The 18,979-nt window shown below is 47.2% G+C and overlaps 1 long non-coding RNA gene across 1 annotated transcript in view; it reads left to right on the top strand.

The window, feature by feature from the left end:
• The first annotated feature begins 3,666 nt into the window (after positions 1–3,666).
• Positions 3,667–18,979, top strand: part of LOC106003472 — a 37,727-nt gene continuing 22,414 nt past the window's right edge. Inside the window, exons 1-2 of the long non-coding RNA XR_006601975.1 lie at positions 3,667–3,752; positions 4,184–4,487. This is a non-coding gene — a long non-coding RNA (uncharacterized LOC106003472). The remainder of the gene's footprint in view (positions 3,753–4,183; positions 4,488–18,979) is intronic.

Below are 18,979 nucleotides of genomic sequence, written 5' to 3'. Positions count from 1 at the left end.
AGTATTAGATCCCTGGCTCCCTGGAGGCTGGCTGGCTCTGGTTCAAATAATTTCTTTCCGGAGTTGCTGTTGCCAGGAGGATTTAGAACAGCAAACAGTGGCGGTCCGTCTAGGGGAAGCTGTCTGTGCTTTCCCTCCCTTCTTCCTGGGCATTTCAGAGAAATCGGCGTCTGACTTTCCAGCAACAGCCGACCGCGGGGCAGCAATTGCCCTGTGTTCATTTTAAAGGGTGAGCCACCCTCGGTGACATCACTCATCAGCGTGGTTAGAAAGGAAGTCTTCTCTTCCCTGCTGTTGGAATGATGTGCACTGAGCATCTGAAAAGGCCGGCCGATTCTGAAGCGCCAGTGGGTAATTAACTAAAAGAAACAGAATGCAGCCTGGTACATTTAGCACAAAGTGAACATGCTCCAAAAAGAGGAAGGTGATAAATGGTCTTAAGGCTTGCATGAACTTTGCCAGGAAAAGGAGTGGTGAGGCTTCCAGAGTTCAACCTGCTCGATGGTTCATCACCAGCGTCAGGGCCACAAAGTACAGCAGTGCAGGTTGTGCACTGCACAGAACTCCCCACCCCTGCCTGGTCACCTTCCTGCCTAGGGGGCAGCAACTGCTGAAATCCAGTAGGCTTCCCACTCACCATGCCATGTCAGCTAGCATGCAGGTGTGTCTAGCTATGGGAAGGGGTGACTTTTTCTTTGCACGAAGATTCTATCCACTTGTCAAGCCATGTTCCCTGAGAACTGCATCACCTAGAGGGAAGGAGGGGTCTATTTCTCATTCTCATAGAGATGCCACATACGCTTAGGGCCACCTTGGCCAAAATCATTTTAGCTGCTACTGATGCATTTCCTCCTCTGTCTTGCCTGAAATCACATTACATCCTAATCAGAGCATGAGTGGGAGAAACTCAGAAAAGACAACAGTAATGACAGACAACAGTCCCTCATGTGGGTTTAGCCTTTAACATTTTAAAAAGTACTTTGCTATACAGGATCTCATTCAGTCCCCAACAATCCGCCGGCAAATGGCAAAGTGGTATCCCTCCCCAGTGAACTACTGTGGGCTGAGATCTCTGATTTCAAATTCTCTTGCTCTGTGCACAATATAAACCCAACAAAACCTACACATTTGGAAAAGCTTCTAGTTATTGAGTTGGGCAGCCAGCACCAATTTGCCTGTCTCCTGGCTGACAGAACAATAATTTTCCTTCACGGATCGGCTGCCGTTTGCAGTTGATGCTCTTTCCAGGGAGAGAGAGACACACAACTCGGGCCTGGCTATTGAGACCACGGCCGCAGCCATGGGTGGGGAAATGGCCATGTGATCCCCCAGAGCCAATGAGACCCCTGCAATCCACAGAGCAATGAGGGGGGCAGGGGTTCACGTCCACTCCACGGGTCTGGGGCCGGGGACAAGGTGTGTCCAGAGCTGTTGGCTGTCCACTGACCCTGTGGGGAATGTGAGAATAAATAAAGTCAATGTGGGTGGATAGGATGGCCCAGAAGTGACTAGAGGCAGGTCCTAGTGATGTCATTTGAGCCTATAGATTGAGTCACGCATCCAAGTACTTTTTCTTTACTTGAGCCAGTGTGTTTCTTTTGTTATTTAGGCAGCTTGAAGTGCATCATCCATTTCTTACAGTCACAATATCTTGGCTGGTTCAGGTACTTCTTCCTCTCCTGTCTCTGTTTCCACATGCAGACGCAGGCACTGCCATTCACTGCACTGGGGACCAGCATAAGATTCACCTGCTGCAAACCGAGCCCTAGAAAGTCACTCGGTGCTTTGACGGTGTTTGGAAACCTGCATCAGAGAGACCCCTGATGGCTCCCACTGGGAATGGAGGCAACAGGCAGGAAAGACCGCCTTCTCCCCCAAGCATGGGACCTAAGTCCTCCCCGTGGATCTGACTGGGCCACCCCAGGTCAAGTCCTCACCACGGGATCCGTAGCAGTTCCCGGGAGAATGCCGTGTGTAGACTGGCTTAGATGAACCAGGATCTGCTCGGTGCTGGTCATGCTGTCACCTTGAGCATCCCTAGGTTTCACACTGGGAAGGACAGATGCCCATATTGGTAATTCTGTTGGGAAGAAAGAAGTAGGGACTAGATGTTTGATCAAGAATGTTCAAGAATGTCCTATGGCCACTACTTGACCATGCGACCCTGGGCATATCCCTCTAAGTCTTTGGGTCTCCGTATGCGTGTCTACACGCTGAAGAGGACAGCATCAAGGACACTGATTACTCTTGGAATTTTTTGATGTTTGTTTTTTATTCGAAGAATTGCAATGCATCTCCACGCTTGAGAGAGGATTACCAGCTGTCTTCTCATGGAGTGTGGGAAGGAACTAAGGTGACTTTCGAAGACAGGATGGGGTCTGTGTGTCTACTCTCCACATGTGCTTTTTGGCACTCAGTGAGGTTTTTTTGTTGTTTTTTGTTTTTTAAAAATATTTATTTATTTTCAGAGAGCTTGAGAAGGAGAGAATCCCCAGCAGACTCCCCACTGAGCATGGAGCCCCCCATGGGGCTTGATCTCACGACCTTGATCGTGACCTGAACTGAAATTAAGAGTCAGACGCTTAACTGACTGAGCCACCCAGCTGACCGCTCAGTGTTCTTAAAAGTGAGAGATTCAGTTTACAAATCCTTATGTATGTCTTCTCAAAAAAAAAGGTGCCAATCAGCCACCCCTGAGTCAATGTCACGCCTTGAGCTAGATAGGAGTCCTGCCTCACTCCAGGCCTAAAGCTCCCTGTTGGTATCCTGCTCCTCCAGCATTTAGCTGCCTGACCCCATCCCTACACTGGACAAGTGTGCAAGGCTGCAAATCCTGGTATACAGAGCACTGCCCCTCCCCCCACCCCCCACCCCTCCCCAGGCACCTCCCCCCCCACTCCCCAGCCCCCTGACCCCCTCTACTATGGGATGCGCAAGCAGGAGGCTTTCCCTCCCACCGACAGCCAAAAAAACCAAAAAGCCTTGTCCAGTTTTCTTTATTACAAAGTCATAAATTCCATGGCATATAAAAAGGAAATTCTAAGCAATGATAACCTTTATAAACAAAGGCTGGATTTAGCCTTTTCTTTTTTCCTCAGCACCTGGTCAGATCACACAACTACAGCACATTATAAATAGCTGGCAAGACTTTTTCTTTCTTTCTTTCTTTTTTAAAGATTTTATTTATTTACTTGACAGAGAGAGATGGCAAGAGCAGGAACACAAGCAGGGGGAGTGGGAGAGGGAAAGGCAGGCTCCATGCCAAGCCGGGAACCCAGTGCAGGAGCTGCATCTCCAGACCCTGGGATCACGACCTGAGCCAAAGGCAGACACTTAACTGAGCCACCCAGGTGCCCCAGGTGGCAAGATTTTTCAATCCTGATGCCAGATGCACCCCAGACCACATTAACTCTCAGTGGGGAGGGGTGGGGCAGACGTGAGTAGTTTTTTAAATCCCCAGGTTTCTTTTTTCTTCTTTCTTTTTTTTTTTTTTTTTTAAGATTTAGGTTTAAATCTTTATTTATTTATTTATTTATTTATTTAGATTGTTAAGTAATCTCCATAACCAATGTGGGGCTCGAACTTAGAACCCTGAGATCAATAGTCATGCTCTACTGACTGAGCTACCCAAACACCCCTAAAATCTTCATTTTCTAATGTGACCTCCAGGCTGAGAGCCAGTGCCCAGGAGACCCACTGCTTTAGCATCTGCCCGAAAACCACGGCAACCCAGCTTCCGTGAAGGAGAGCAGGTAAGTGAAATATACTGCCCAGCTCTTGGCTATAGGAAAAATACAACTATTACCAGATCTTTCAAGCCTAGTGATTTCTGGGATATTAGGGGGCAGGGGGTGTATTGTTCTGTCTCAGAAGGGTCTGAGCTTTCTTTTCTTTTTTTAAGATTTTATTTATTTATTTATTTGTTTGTTTGTTTGAGAGAGAGAGAGAGCGATCACAAGTAGGCAGAGAGGAAGGTGGGGGGGAGGGGGAAGCAGACTCCCTGCTCAGCAGACAGCCTGATGCCGGGCTCCATCCCAGAACCCTGAGATCACGACCTGAGCAGAAAGCATAGGCTTAACCCACTGAACCACCCAGGTGTCCAGTCTGAGCTTTCTTAATCAGAAGGAGCTGAATGGGAAGTCCTGCTCCTAACAGGTTCTAATTAAATCATCCTCTCTGGTAGGATTGCCTGCTACCCACCATCTCACACGCAGACCGGTGGCTAGCCTCGCTTCTGAATGCACCTCTAACAGGAGATACTCACTGGGCTCCGTCGCAGAAGACTGCTGTCATTATTTTATTATGACTGGACTACAGAAGGCCTTACCTAAAAGGGGCCAGAGAGGATGCCTGAAATGTTCCAAATACTCACCAGGCAGAAGCACTTAAGCAAGAAGAACCTGAGCCAAGGGCGTGTCCGCGTGTGGCCTTGGCCGGAGACTGGATGCAGGCACGGAAGCCGGTGGGGCGTCCTCAGGACATTGAAGGTAAGGCAGTGTTTTAGTTCAAGGCATAACCCGCCGTGTGAAAATATTCTCAGGAATATTTGGTTATTCCTTGACCCAGGGGTGGAGACAGGCACCATATTGGGAACCAAGGGTTTGTCCTCCTTGTGTTCAATGTTGTCTCTAAATGACATCAAGGCTGTAAAGCATTATTAATCGCCAAAGATGTGTATTAGACAAATATTGGCTTAGGGCTCTGGCAGATGCCTGCCAGGGTCTGGCTCTAATTTCTAGTCAGTGCTTATTAGATACACGCTGATGGACTGATAAGAACTTGGCAGAGAACAGATAAAGCATATACCCAGTGGCCAGCACTCGCCCACAGGCATTACTGAAATGAAGTTTCTTTCCTGGTTCTCTCTGTGTCACCACTTACGGTTGATCGGTCCCCTGTAGACCTACAAGCTCATTTCCGCAAGTCTTGCTCGACATGAGGATCCTATCTCATTTCGAGATACACCTCGCCTATCAAATGATAGAGGGTCACCTCTACCATGTGCAGAGACACCAATACCAACTCTTGGCACCAGTGGGCGGACAGGAAGTGGCCCAGAAGCCACAGGGATTCACTGAGCAGTTGAAGGCCACCAGCGCCAGTCTGGGGCCATGGGAAGGCTTTGACACAGGGGGACAGGCGGGGCTCCTCTCCACAGCACCGTGTGAAATCAATAGACTCGCTTGAATCTGACCCTCAGCCCGGCCTGAGCCAGGATGGGAATGCAGCTTGGCTAGTGAAGGCTGGGGAGCCATGTCTTGAGCTGTTCTCCGCTGGTAGATCACCACGGAGTGGGGATCACAGAAGAGGCCGCACAGTTAGAGCTGTTGGAGTGGTATGTTACTGAATCTGCCCAGAAACCGGCCTCAGCGAGAAAGAATTCAATGGCTTTCTGGTGCAGTAGTGGCTGCGTTCAGGGGCTTAGCAGGTGTTATCCAGAAGCCCTCAACTCTGGTGTCCTTCATGCTGGCTTCACCTTTGGACAGGCCCCCTGCAGGTGGTGGCAGTAATAATTGCCAGCAGCTCCTGGCTCATGTTCCACCAGCCTGGCATTCCAAGATAGTTCTAGCAAGAACCCGGGACTGGTTTCCCAGGGGCCTAGCTGGACACACCTCATCTCTGAACCAATATCTGTGACCAGGAGAGTGCACGTCTCTCACCGGCCCACCCTCTCTCACATGCCCCCTCCTCTCTGGAGGTGGTGAGGGGGGTCTGGCCCTGCTCCTACAGCTCTCCCCTGCATGGAGCTGCCCTGTTTGCAAATCCTGGGGGCATGATACCTCTTCTTCCCTTCACTGTCATCGATTTTCCTGCGTCAGAAACTTAATAGGCAATTCAAACAATAATTTTAAAATGAATGAGTGAAGGGGCACCTGGGTGGCCCAGCTGGTTAAATGTCTGACTCTTAGGTTTTGGCGAAGGTCATGATCTCAGGGTCGCGAGATCGAGCCCCATGTCTGGCTCTGCCCTCAGCAGGGAACCTGCTTGAGACTCTCTTCCCCTCTCACCACTCACACATGCATGCTCTCTCTCTCTCTCTCTCTCTCCCTCTAAAATAAGTGAATCTTGGGACACTTGGGTGGCTCAGTCCGTTAAGCATCTGTCTTTCGCTCAGGTCATGATCTCAGGGTTCTGGGATCGAGTCCCACATCAGGCTCCTTGCGCAGTAGTTAGCCTGCTTCTCCCTCTACCTGCAACTCCCCTTGCTTAACAATCGGACAAATAAATAAAATCTTTTTAAAAAATAAATAAGTAAATATTTAAGTAAATAAAACGAATGAATGGATTTGTTGAGGGTGTACCTGTGGACCATTTAAATATTCTGCAGTGCTTGGTGATACTCCTCAACGAATGATGCGAAGGCAAAGAGGCAAAGACAGAAGAAGGGATAGGGGAAGCCATTGGGGCAGAAGCCTGGTGGAAACAGAGTCTTCGAGCCTGGGTAGGTCTAGAGGGGGAAGGAGGAGGTGCATTCCAGGCGGGGACCCAAGACGACCCCAGGCACTGAGATCAGACAGGCCCCGTGCATCCAGAGCCCGAGAAAAAAGCTCCCAGGCTGAACCACATGAGGGGGTCATGGGCCAGGAATGGGGGCGGTAGCTAGGGCTGGAATGGCCATGAGAAGGGGAGACCCTGAACTGGCATTGAAGGGAGAGAGGAAGGGTTTCCGCTCTGGACAGGGGGAGTGGCCGTGTCCGCAGGCAGCACGAGACAGCACGAGAGTGAGGACGACAGAGCTGTTTGGGAGAGGTCAGCCTGCTGGAGATGTGGGGTGGGTGACCGTCAGGGCGAAGACGGAGGCAAGGAGTTCAAGGTGCCGAGGGCTTGTCCGCTACCCCTTTCCAGCCCTGCCTCAAAAGTACATTCATCAGCCTTCCGCGCAGCTCCCTTACTTTTCCTCTCTGGCTGTCTTCTTTTCCTGCCTCTGCTTCTCGAAGGCATGTCAGAGACTCCGTGACAGCCGCAGCCTCGCTGAGAGACACTTGCTGGGGCCTGACGGGGATGACACGGAGCAAACCAAGGAAGATGGAGCTTATCCCCGCTGCCCCGCGAGCCGGCCGAGGAGGCAGCTCAGCTCTCCACTCACGGGCAGATCAGAGTTGGGGGGGGGGGCTTCCTCTCTTAGCTCTGATAGATCTCATCTGTAAAATGGAGGTAATAATCACATTTCCCTCACAGGCTTGTTATGAGAATCGTTAATAATGTATGTGAAGTGCTTGATTCTGTCCCTGTCCTGATGATGGTGGTGATGGTGATGATGTGCCTCTGGGAACAACATCAGCAGCCCTGTGGGCAGAACTCACCTAGACTTCCTCCCAAAGCTAAAAATTCCCCCAGGAGGGGCGCCTGGGTGGTTCAGTAGGTAAAGCCTCTGCCTTCGGCTCAGGTCATGATCTCAGGGTCCTGGGATCGAGCCCCGCATCGGGCTCTCTGCTCAGCAGGGAGCCTGCTTCCTCCTCTCTCTCTCTGCCTGCCTCTCTGCCTGCTTGTGATCTCCGTCTGTCAAATAAATAAATACAATCTTTAAAAAAAAAAAAAATTCCTCCAGGAAAGAGGGGCCCTTGGAGAAGGAGCTAAGTTCTTCTGCAGGGGTCGCCAGGCCAAGCTGAGACTAAGAGGAACAAGCTCTGATCTCTGCTGAAAGATGCCGACCACTAGAGGGAGAGTGGACTTCCCGAAACCACCGCCCTGAACCCCAGTGTCTCTTCTGGTATCAACTCACTGGGACCCAGCTAGCTTTTTTTTTTTTTTCCTTACTGAAAGAGAATAAAATAGAAAATAGCATCAGATGTAGAAGATACAGGTAGATATTGTTCCACAAAGCCCTTTGTCTCAGACACGTAATTATATATGCATAAGCAACTTGTTTTCTCTCTGCGGGTCATGGCCAACCACTAAGAGTTGAAATACTGCCTTAGAGAATATGCAGGAGAAAACAACCTATTTTCTTTTATTCTCAAACAGGCACAGAATACAGATTCTATATTAAAGAAGATGAGTCATCATTCTTTTTAGGACTATTTATTTAGAGAGAGTGCACACACAAGTGGGGGGAGGGGCAGAGGGAAAGAGAATCCCCCAGCAGACTGCCCGCTGAGGGTGCAGCCCAAAGTTGGCCTCGATCCCAAGACTGCGGTCATGACCTGAGCCAAAATCAAAAGGTGGACCAACCAACTGAGCCACCCAGGCACTCCAAAAAAAATTGTTTTTAATTAAACTGTATCCCTAATGTGAGGCTTGAACTCACAGCCCTGAGGTCAAGAGGTGTACACTCTAGCCACCGAGCCAGCCAGGCACCCCCAGTCTTTGTTGTGTGTTAAAGAAAAATCAGATACAGCAGTGGAGAGCTAGATGGTCTCCCATAGTGTTAGGAATTTGAATTATTTCTAGAATGTTCTTCCTCTGGTGTTCATTAATATAAGTACCTCTCGAGGTCTAACCTGGCCCTCTTCCCCCACAGGCCTGTAAGAGACCTGCATAGCTCTTTCTGGGTGATAACATCTACTCTCAGGGCTTCCCTTGGTTCCTCTGTGTGGCTGAATTCTGAATTACTTTTTTCGCTCTTGACTCCCGATCTGTACTTCCAAATGATGGCTGAATTCTCTCCATTGTCTCTCCTGTCTGAAACTCAGTGTATCCTCTTCCCCTTATAAAAGAAAGGTAAAAAGCTCACCAGGGGCGTATGGGTGGCTCAGTCAGTTGGGTGTCCGACTCTGAGTCTTGGCTCAGGTGGTGACCTCCGAGCCGTGAGATTGAGCTCCGAGTTAGGCTCGTGCTGAGCAGGGAATCTGCCTGATATTCTCTCTCTCTCTCCCCCCCCCCCCCGTCTGCCCCTGTTCTCTCTCTCTAAAATAAAAAAATGGATCTTGAATAATAATACTAAATTAAATGTCACAGACTGGATAGCTTATAAACCACAGAAATGTATTTCTCACGGTTCTGGAAGCCGGAAGACCAAGATCATAGCACGGTAGAGCGAGGGGCCTCTGCCAGATCTGAGACTTTCTGCTGTGTCCCTGTAGCTGGAAGGGGCTGGGGAGCTCAGCTGGGTCTCTCTCCTAAGGAAATACTCCCATCATGAGGGCTCTCATTTATTTAGGTTAGGAACCCCAGGGCCTCATTTATTTAGGGTTAGCCTTTCTCAACCTATGAATTGGCAGGGGGGGGGGGCACATTCAGACCAGAGCAACCCCGCTTGCCTGTCAGTAAACCAAATGAAAACACTCAGTTACTGTCAAGTTTCCTTCCCCTTCCTCTATTATCACTAACCCTACCTCCGCAGAGCCCCATCTATCCAGCACATTTCTCCCTCCCACTGCCACTGTCAGGATGGTTTGTGTGGTCTGCTTACTTGTCTCTCTGTCCCCCCCTTTCCCAGGGAGCCTTCCCATGGCCAGCGGCTTCCTTACGAAAGCATCAGTTGAATCTTGGCATTCACTCTTATCAATCCCCTTCTTAAAAACATGCAGAAACTCCCCCAAGAACACCAAATAACAAAATGTGTAAACATGAGTATCACAGCCCCAGCAGAGAAGGACACGTGGCTTTAAAATTCTTTTAATATTTTTTTCAATTTTAGTTGAATATAGTTGACATGTAATATTATATTAGTTCCAGATGCACAACAGTGATTCCATAGTTATATGCATGGCAACAGGCTCACCATAATAAATGTTACCACCTGTTACCATATGAAGTTATTACAGTTACTGACTCTCTTCCCTGGGCTATACTTTTCATCCCTGTGACTTCTTTTTATAATAACAAAGTCTGTAGCCCCTAATCTGCTTTACCTACTTTGCCTATTCCTCTGCCCATCTCCCCTCTGGAAACCACCAGGTTTTTCTATTTATTTATTATTTTTTTTATTTAAATTCAACCAGACAACATACAATACATCATTAGTTTCAGATGTAGTGTTCAAGGATCCATTAGTTGCATAGAACACCCAATGCCCGTCATATCGTGTGCCTTCTATAATGCTTTTTAGTGTGTTCTGGTCTCTATACTTTTTAGTGTGTTTCTATTTTGGTTTTGTTTGTTTTGTGTTTTAGATCCCACATATAAGTGAAGTCATACAGGGTTTGTTTTTTTCTACCTGACATATTTCACTTAATATCTTCTAGGTCCATCCATGTTATCAGGAATAGCAAAATCTCATTCTCTTTTATGGCTAAGTAACATTTCATTGTATGCATACACATCTTTATCCATTCGTCTACAGATGGACACGTAGGTTGCTTCCAGATCTTTGCTATTGTAAATAATGCTGACATGAACATAGGAACACAGAGATCTTTTTGAGTTCGTATTTTCATTTCCTTTGGGAAAGTACCCAGAAGTGGAATTAGTGGATCCTATGGTAATTCTATTTTTTTTTTTTTTTAACCTCCATACTGTCTTCCACAGCAGCTGCACCAATTTACACTCCCACCAGCAGTGCAGGAAGATTCTTTTTTCTCCACATCCTTACCAGCATTTGTTATTTTGTCTTTCTGTTTTTAGCCATTCTGCTGGTGTTAGGTGATACCTCATTGGGATTTTGATTTATATTTCCCACGTGATTAGTGATGCCGAGCATCTTCTCATGCATCTCTTGGCCATCTGTATGTCTTTTTTTTTTTTTAAGATTTTATTTATTTATTTGACAGACAGAGATCATAAGTAGGCAGAGAGGCAAGCAGAGAGAGAAGAAGGGAAGCAGGCTCCCCGCCGAGCAAAGAGCCCGAAATGGGGCTCAATCCCAGGACTCTGGGATCATGACCTGAGCTGAAGGCAGAGGCTTTAACCCACTGAGCCACCCAGGTGCCCCCATCTGTATGTGTTGTTTGGAAAAATGTCGATTCAGGTCTTCTGCTCATTTTTACATCAGATTATTGGGGGAGTTTTTTGATGTTTAGTTGTAGGAGTTCTTTATATACTTTGGATATGAACCCTTTATTGGATTTATCATTTGCAAATATCTTCTCCCATGCAGTAGGTTGTCTTTTCATTTTGTGATGGTTGCCTTCACTATTCAAAAGCTTTTTATTTGGATGTAGTCCCAATTGTTTATTTTTGCTTTCATTTCCCTTTCTGGGGAGACACATGCAGAAAAATATTGCTAAGGCCAATATCCATGACAACCTATGTTTTCTTTTAAAATATTTATGGTTTCAGGGCGCCTGGGTGGCTCATTTGGTTAAGCCGCTGCCTTTGGCTTAGGTCATGATCCCAGGGTCATGGGATCGAGTCCCACATCAGGCTCCTTGCTCAGCAAGGAGCCTGCTTCTCTCTCTGCCTCTGTGTGCCACTCTGCCTGCTTGTGCATGCTCTCGTGCGTGCTCTCTCTTTCTCAGACAAATAAATAAATAAATAAATAAATAAATAAAATCTTTTCAAGAAGTCTAAAAGTTTTATAGCTTCAGGTCTTATATTTAGGTCTGTAATCCATTTGAGTTTATTTTTGTGTAGGGTATAAGAAAGTGGTCCAGCTTCATGCTTTTTCATATAGCTGTCCTGTTTTCCCAACACCATTTACTGAAAAGAGTATCTTTCCCCCCATCGTATATTTTCACTTCCTTTGTCACAGACTAAGTGACCATAATAGCACAGATTCACCTCTGGGATCTCAGTTCTGTTCCATTCCTCTGTGTTTTTGTGCCCGGACCGTACTGTTTAGATTGCTACAGTTTTGTCGTATAGCTTGAAATCTGCAAGTGTGATGCCTCCATCTTTGTTTTTCTTTCCCAAGATTGCTTTGTCTAGCCAGAGTCTTTGTGGTTCCATAGACATTCAGGATTTTTTTTTGTTCCAGTTTTGTGAAAAATACAATTGGTATTTTGAAAGGGATTGCGCTGAATCTGTAGATTGCTTTGGGGAGTATGGACATTTTAACAATATTAATTCTTCCAGTCCACAAGCATGGTGTCCCTTTCCACTTATTTGTGTCATATTTAATTTCCTTCATCAATGCCTCATAGTTCTCCGAGTACAGATCTTTCACTTCCTTGGTTAAATTTATTTCTAGGTATTTTACTCTTTTTGACACAATTGTAAATGGGATTGTTTTCTTATTTCTCTTTCTACTATTTCATTATTGGTTTATAGAAGCACAACAGATTTCTGTATATTAATTTTATATCCTGCAACTTTACTGAATTCAATTATTAGTTTTAATAGTTTTTGCTGGAGTCTTCAGGGTTTTCTAAGTAGAACACCATGTCATCTGCAAATAGTGTCATTTTGCTCCTTCCTTACCAATTTGGCTGCCTTTTATTTCTTTTTTTATTTGATTGCTGTGGACAGGACTTCCACACTCTGGTAAATAAAAGTGGTGAGAGTGGACACCATGTCTTATTCCTGATCCTGGAAAAAAAGATTTCAGCTTTTTAGTACTGAGTACTTGTTAGCTGTGGATTTGTTAGTATGGCCTTTATTTTGTTGAGGTATGGGATTTTTGTACCACTTGGTTGAGAGTTTTTATCATAAATGGATGTTAAACTTTGTCAAATGCTTTTTCTGCACCTATGGATATGCATATGATTTTTATCCTTCATTGTGTTAAATGTAGTAGGTCATGTTGATCAGTTTTTGGATATAAACCATCCTTGTGTTCCTGAGATAATACCATTTGACCTGGTGAATAATCCTTTTAATGTATTTTCTAATTGGGTTTGCTAATATTTTGTTGGAGATTTTTGTATCTATATTCACGTTGGTCTGTAATTTTCTTTTTTTGTAGTTCCTATAGGATTAGTATCAGGGTAATGCTGGCCTCATAGGATGAGTTCAAAAACATCCCCTCCTCTTCTGATTTTTTGAATAGTTTGAGAAGGATAGATGTTAACTTTTCTCTAAATATTTGCTAGAATTCACCTGTGAAGCCATTTGGTCCTGGACTTCTGTGTGTTGGCATTTTTTAAATTACTGATTCAATTTGTTCAGATTTTCTATTTCTTCAGTGTTCAGTCTTAGAAGATTGTACCATTTCTTCTAATTGTCCAATTTATTGGCGTATAATTTTCTGTAGTAGTCTCTTATGCTCCTTTGTGTTTCTTTGGTGTCAGTTGTAACTTCTTCTTCATTCCTGATTTTCTTTATTCAAGGCCTCTCCTTTCTTCCTGATTATTGTGGCTGAAGGTTTGTCAACTTTGTTTATCTTATCAAAGAACCACCCTTAATTCTATTTCTTTCTTTCTTTTCTTTTTTTTTTTTAACTCTCTACTTCATTTATTTCCCCTCTGACTTCTATTTTTCCTTCTTCCTCCTAACTTTGGGTTTTGTTTATTCTTTTTTGTTGCTGTTCTTTAGGCATATATATATCACTATATATACACATTTTCTTTAGTCTCCTGATATTGTTTCCTTTTTGATTTCTCTATTGACCCTTTGGTTGTTGAGTAACGTATTGTTTAACCTCCGTGTGTTTGTATTTTTCCAGGTTTTTTCCTTGTACTTGATTTCCCATTTCCCACAAGATCTCAGTCTTCTCAAGTAACTGAGACTTGTTTTGTGGCCTAGCATGTGATCTATCCTACAGAATATTCCACGTGCACTTGAAAGGAATGGGTATTCTGTTTCAGGGGGCTGCCCACCAGAATCGGATGTGGCAGGGTGGGAGCCCCTTGGGAGGGGAGCCTGCCTATGGGGGGGTCCACCTGGATCCACAGGGGACCACCTGGGCAAGGAAATGGAGAGTGTCAGAGCTGGTTCCTGCAAATTTTCAGCTATCCGTGCTAAAGGAGAGCAAGAAAATGGCCAGCCCCAGTACTTCTGTTTCCATAGGAAGCTCCTGCAGATCCCTGTCCCTCTACCAAACATCCTGAAATTAGCCAACAAATCTCCCTCATGTATAACGCAGGCGCCTTTTAAACTGCTACTTCCGTGCTCCCTCCTCCATGCTGGTGCTCCCCTGCCCGCTTGCAGGTCGTCAGGCTGGGTGTCTGGTTCCCAACTACATCTCTTTCTCTCCCAACCTTTTCCATGTGGCCTCTTCTTTAGGACTCCAGCTGTGGAAGATGCGCTCTGCCAGCCTTCCGGTGCTTTTTAGAGTGAGTTGAAATATGTGTAGTTACGGCCTTGGTGTATCTCTGGGAGGGTGTCAGCTCAGGATCCTTCTCCTCTGCCATCTTCCCTGACGCTGACAGGTGGTTTTATTTCAGGGGCCAACACCGACTGACTGGTGGTGGCCTCTTAGAGAACTGTGTTGAGTAGGATTCTGAGGTTCATACAGACTCCGGAAGAATGGTTAACAATAGACATAAGAGAGGGAAGTAGATATCCCCAATCTAGGGTCAGTGTATTTTTTTGCTTCTTCTTACATCCTCTAGCATCAACTGCTCAGCCAAAAGAACTACTCACTGATATTCAAATATACTACACTATCCTGTTAACCTGTTAACTATTTTCATGATGTCTGTATTCTGCTGTCTAGACTGCTTTGGGCTCAACTCCCACTTATTAGAATCTTTATCTTGTTCCTGTAATACTCTGCCTTCATATTTTAAACGTGCCCCTCCATTGAACATGTATTGACCTCATTTGTATTACAAGGAATACATAAATACTATGTGTGAATGTGTGCGTGTGTATGTACATGTGTATTTCTGCCGCTCCCACTGGACAATAACCTCTTTAAAGGCAATGAACATAGCTTCCTTATCTCCCAACCCCTAGGTCCCATCCAGTAACTTAAACACAACAAGAATTCAGTAATATTTTATGGATTAAATGAATGAATGAACCAATATTCTGGTGGCATGTTAACCTAAAAAAGAAAGTCACGTGGACCGTCCAGGGAAATGGAATCATCTCAGTAGACCCTCTGGTAGGAATCTCCCAGTTTCCAGCAGTGAACAAGGTTCATCAGCCAGTGGGCCCCCAGTTATGAGGCACATGGTAGAGAGCAAATTCAAGAGAAGATCCTTTTGGTGGTGGTGACCCAGGATAGCATTTGACGCTTGTAGATGACTGTACACATATAGAAGACAAGCTTTGTGTCCCTCTCACACATTGACTTGTCCAATATCTTATGTACACTCACAAGTAGGAGACTCAGACCCACAGCTCACACTTCCAATCCATGACTCACATGAAGTTGTGATCTTCTGCCTTACCAGTGAGTTTGGGGTAAATATGAGTATAAGGAAAGGAATCCACTGCTATTAAAAATAAGTTGGAAAGCTACTGCTGTCTGTCCTAGAGAGGTCTCACACTCAGAGCCTCCAAGCAGACCCCCAAACTGTTTATCAGAGTGCCTCCAATCTGGAGACTGGGCCCTAAGACTAGGCAAAGGTTGTTTTCAAAGAGAAATTTCAAACCACTTTTACCAAGCATGGGCAGCTTCTCAAGTGGGTGATTTAATGAAGGCCATCAACCCAAAGCCCTCGCTGTCCGTTCTCTCGGGCCATACAACAAACTGGGGAACACTCTTTTAAAATCACGATAGCCTGAACAACTGCAAGAGAAGTCACAGGCACTGGAAGCCTTTCTCTCTCTTACAGGAAAAATGGCTTTTGTTGTCCTTGTCCCTTTAGTGCCTTAAAGGGAAGAAAGAGACAGAAAGAGAGAGAGATGGGTAAGAGGGAGGGAGAGGGGAATGGGAAGGAAGAGAAGAGAGAGAAGGAGGAAGAAAAAAGGGAGAAAGAAAATAAAGGGGAAAGAACCAAAAATCAAGGAGAAAGAGTGACAGACTTGTACATTTCCAAAGTTGAAGCCCCATGCCCTGGCTGAGACAAAGGACATCACAGGCATTCAGTTCTTCCAAGAACTCTAATGCTTGGGATTTTTCATTATGCGTCGTGAAAAGCAACCGATCTGGGCCAAAACCAGAGAGAACACAATGATTTCAACAATTTGGGGGTTATCTTCCCGGCCTTTTCCCCTCTGCGTCTGCGTGATTCCTCAGACAAAGTGGGTTGGAGAAGTTCAAGCTCAGTTCACAGAAGAGAACATTCTGTACTCTGCACAACAGGCTGGGCCGCTCTCTGTAAAACAAAATCAACAGCATGATCTCAGCCGCGGCGGCGGCAGGCACCGCGCGCCAGCCCACGGCCCGGGCGTTTGAATAGAGCGGCTGTCAAAGGCGCCCCGCGGCCGGTCCCCGAGCTGCCACCGCGCGCACCGCAGCTGGACACACGCACCGCAGCCGCCCGCGTGCGCTCACTCCCGCCCCGGGAGCCCAAGGTCGCAGAAGCGCTTCTCCACCGGGTGGTGGTGGTTGCTTCTTGCCCCCAGCGGGTGGAGGAAGTTGTTTGGATATTTCCTCGGGGAGAGTAATTACAGCTGAAACATTTCCAAGGAAACCAACCCCTGCGTGGTCACTTCTGCTCTGGCTTCCACTGGAGCTTTTCTGCCGGTTCGGATGTTACCGTCATCAAAAGGCAACCTGAACTCTGAATCCGCCCGGCTGCAGGGGTCCTGGGGCAGGGGGGAGGCGGGGAGAGAGGAGACTGGGCGCCTGCAGCCCCTCCCCCGCCCTCCGGGCTTTTCCATTTTCTTCTGGATTCCCGTTTTGGTCTTATTTCTTCTGGAAGTTAGCACGCACTTCAGTAAATATTTGAAGAGTGCATATATGATGCCAGAGACGGTCTAGGTATGGGGCAGTAGCTGTAGCAGGATCATTCTAGGGCAGGGAAATCCTAGCCTTGAAGCCAATCAGAAGAGGAGGAAGAGAGGGAAGTTGTGTGCATCCACACTGGGAAGGTGTCCAGGGAGGGGGGAGGGTCTGGAGACCGAGGGACCAGAAGGCCTGAGTATGGGTGGGTGTTTTCAGTATTAAGTGCTGACCTCTGGAATGGGGCTGCTGCCCCACTGCGTTTTTCATGCTGAATTCAAGCCCATTTGATAGAGGAAGGAGTGACAACAAGAATGCAGGCTGCCCACCCCGCAGGGGAGTGGCGGTGCTGCCTCCTCAGGCCCCTCCCCCTCCTTGGAGGTCCCTCTTTCTTGTGCTGCTGCAGGTGGCCGAGGCCAGCAGGGGTGAGGGGCAGCGCGGGGAAAATGGAAAGTGGCAAAGCAGGGGCTTGGGTGCTGGCCCGAGCGTTCGAGTCCTGCTTTACGGTCTGTAAACCTCAGGCAAGATCCCAGACCTTGGGCCCATGAGTCTCTGTGGCCTCTTTGGCTATTAAGGGGAACAGGGGCTACCGTTCTGTAGAACTATTGACTATCGTAGAATGCAAGGAAATCACATATGCCTTTGCATGGCATGGACCAGATAATAAAGAGTCAATGAGCGTTAGTAATGGAAGTACCACCGTTCAGAGAAAGCCGTTAACATGTCAGTTGAGAACCGCCACCACTGTGTCCTCTCACATGTTTTCTTGTCCACGCGTTTGCCCCGTTACTGACTTAGTGGATGGCCACTGATCGTGGCCACCACGCACTGCGCTCAGTGCGAGCCACTGCACCAAACACGGAGGCGACAAAAGCCTCGTTCTCAAGCTGCTTCCTCGCCTCTCAGGTTTACACAAGGCGGCCGCGGAGCCCTGGTGCTGGGTGAAGGCTTCGTCACAGCCTGTCTTCTTCACGCTCAGGCTCCTTGCTTCTGGGTCACAAGCCATCCCAGAGAGAAGAAGCTGCGGGGGAGCAGGGATTGATTGGGGACAGCCCTGATGTCAGACACTGCTCGGGACTGCTCTTCTAGAATGTAAACAGCCTTTCTCACTTCAGCCCTGGAGCTCCTGCCAAGACTTGGAAAAACAAGTTACACAAGCACCTTTGGAGAGATTGGACCAGCTACCTCACAGCGGCTGCCTCCCCAGGGGGCGGGGGCGGGGGACATGGACAGAGGTAGCCTCAAGGACTCAGTCACGGACAACACATGAACCTGAGAACACAGGGCTCGCTAGGCTGGAAGTTCAAGGAAACACAAGCCCTCAGGCGCCACACCAAGCCCCAGGGTACGAAAGGAGTCAATCATTGACACATTCACAGGGGTCCCTGGTGCCGATGTCACCATCACCGATAGGATCCCAGGGTTCAGTAGAAGGATCACCTGCTCCGTGAGCCAGGGCCCAGGCCAACGTAGGGCTTCCTTGGACCTGGTCACCATGACATCCTCAATTTTTTCTGCCCCACGAAGATCACCTCCCTGACTTCACCCACCACGTGGAGGGCCCTGTTTAAGATTTTGGCAGCAGACCGCCGGTTGCAAAAAAAGCTTCCCCCTCCCCCACTCCCTGACGTCCTTTGCCAAGGGCTACTGCCAATTCCAGTCAGTTGCAGATGGAATTTCTCAGAATGCCAGAGTGTGCATGGGGCAGTAAAAGCAAAACCCCAGGGATCTGAGGTAGACCAAGCTAAATAAATTCAAGGACTAGGCAAGTGACCAAGATCTCAGAGGGAGTAAACGAAGGAAGTCGTTCCCAGAGAATTAAGCAAGATTTCGTACAACCCACACACATTTGATGGGAGGACAGCCCAAGAGAATGACGGTGGTTGCCATTCATTATGTGCCAGAAGCTTTACATACATTCTCTCATTTAATCCCCGCAGTAATCCTATACAGCAAGTCGTGATGTCATTTCCAATTCAAACAACTGCACTAATGGGCCCAGAGGTCATGCGGCCCAGTGCCTGGCAGAACGTTGCCCTTCATCCCAGGCCAGTCCAGCGTGAGAGCCCAGGTTCCTAGCCTTACGCTCTCCTGCCTCCTCGCGTGTGAGAATCTTATTAGAATACTGCTAGAATCATCTGATATACTCCTTTAGGATTTCCTAAGGCCAAAGCCTCTGGCTGAAGTCCTGACACCCAAGTCCTACTCTTCAGTCTCCTCTACGCACCATGTCTCAGTCTATAGAGTCATTCAGCAAAAGTTATCAGATGCCCTGGGGGCATTGTGCTATGTTCTCTGGGGGATAGTGAGGTCAGCTTTGCCTGGGCTCTGCAAGGAACTTACAGTCTGTCTGGATAGGTCTGGTTGTGCAAGCGTAACTTTGTTATTAATTAATGTTGTTGTTATTATTAATTATTCAAATAACCTCTGGAGCAAGCCGAT

Source organism: Mustela putorius, unplaced genomic scaffold, assembly GCF_011764305.1.
Source record: "Mustela putorius furo isolate JIRA1106 unplaced genomic scaffold, ASM1176430v1.1 tig00003854_pilon_pilon_pilon, whole genome shotgun sequence".
Taxonomy (NCBI): Eukaryota; Metazoa; Chordata; class Mammalia; order Carnivora; family Mustelidae; genus Mustela; species Mustela putorius.
Note: the sequence above shows the minus strand (reverse complement) of the source record. Positions and strands in the feature narration are given on the sequence as shown.